Source organism: Pelodiscus sinensis, chromosome 1, assembly GCF_049634645.1.
Source record: "Pelodiscus sinensis isolate JC-2024 chromosome 1, ASM4963464v1, whole genome shotgun sequence".
In the NCBI taxonomy this organism is placed as follows: Eukaryota; Metazoa; Chordata; order Testudines; family Trionychidae; genus Pelodiscus; species Pelodiscus sinensis.
In genome coordinates, this window is record NC_134711.1 from 333,762,214 (window position 1) to 333,764,059 (window position 1,846).

Sequence of the window (1,846 nt, forward strand, 5' to 3'; positions counted from 1 at the left end):
GTCAATAGCGGCTACACATCATGTTGTGGGAAAGCTTAATGTGCATCCAGGGGGAGCAGGCGTGTGGATCCTGGTTATCCATCATTGCTACCCAGTGAGGACTCCCAGAGCGGAGAGAGTCGGGAATTTGCCAATCTGCTCTAAATATAACGATGTGAAACATAAAGGAACAATCAAGGGACAGTGAATCACGGGGGGCTCATAATTATACTCAACGGACTTTCCTGCCAAACTTCCACCAGAATGTGGTCCATGGCATCCAGCTACAAAGAACTGAGTCATGCATGGACAGGAGCCTTGTGCGAGTGACTTCATACCCATGTTGGGATGAACTTTTACACAACGATGGCCACAGCATTCTCACCACGTGGTCGAGAACAAACAAAAGGCCGTGGAAATCCCTCTAATTTGCCTTCTATCCTGCTTCCCAACTGTGAAGGATCTTTGCTTTGGACCGAACTTCTGAACAAAGTACTGTCAACCCATCCTGGCTGCTCCAGCAGTTTATTCCATCAGTGTAACCAGCCTTCACCGAGAACTTTACAATCAGTGAAGGTAATTGATTGCTTCAACACTTTGAAAATGTTCTTTCTTTCTTAATAAAGTTTTCAGATTTTACATTCTAAAGAATTGGCTACGGCATGTTTTTATTGTTAATTTGACATGCAAATGTGGCTGGTCCTTTAGGATCAGAAGACTCTTTTATTTTTTTTATTTGGTGGCATTGGTATGATTAATACCAATCAACAGCAGGGTTTATAGAAAACATGTATTTTAATACAAACGGTTTTCATTCTCAAATCGTTTTCATTCATTAATGGATCTCAAAGTCACAGTGTTGTTTTAGACCAATTCCATAAACCAAATAGCAAAATGCAGGACAATGTAGCACTTTAAAGACTAACAAGATGGTTTATTAGATGATGAGCTTTCGTGGGCCAGACCCACTTCCTCAGATCAAATAGTGGAAGAAAATAGTCACAACCATATAAACCAAAGGATACAATTAAAAAAACGAACAAATATGAAAAGGACAAATCACATTGCAGAACAGGAGGGGGATGCGGGGGAGGGGGGGAAGGAAGGAAGGTAAGTGTCTGTGAATTGATGATATTAGAGGTAGGGAGAGTGGGATGTTTGTGAGTTAATGGTATTACAGGTGATAATTGGGGAAACTATCTTGGTAATGGGTGAGATAGTTCAAATGTTTGTTGAGTCCTTTTTGGAAAGTGTCCAATTTTAACATGAATGACAGTTCAGAGGATTCCCTTTCAAGTGCAGATGTAAAAGGTCTTTGCAGCAGAATGCAGGTGGTCAAGTCATTGAGAGAGTGTCCTTTCTGGTTAAAATGGCAAGAAACTGTTTTCTCTTTGTGATCTTGTCTGATATCTGTTTTGTGGGCATTAATCCTTTGGCGAAGGGTCTGAGACGTTTGTCCAAAGGACATAGCAGACGGACACTTTCGGCACATGATAGCATAGATTATATTTCTGGATGCGCAGGAATATGTGTTCTTGATCTTATAACTCACTTGGTTGGGTCCAAGAATGGTATCAGCAGAATGAATATGTGGACAAAGCTGGCAACGGGGTTTGTTGCAAGGGAAGGTACCAGGGTTGGTATTAGTGTGGTATGTCCTGTGGTGGTTGGTAAGAATCATCTTGAGGTTGGTAAGAAACATCTGAGGAAGTGGGTCTGGCCCACGAAAGCTCATCATCTAATAAACCATCTTGTCAGTCTTTAAAGTGCTACATTGTCCTGCATTTTGCTTCAGCTACCCCAGACTAACACGGCTACATTTCTATCACTATAAACCAAATACACAGGGAAGGGTTGGAACTCAACT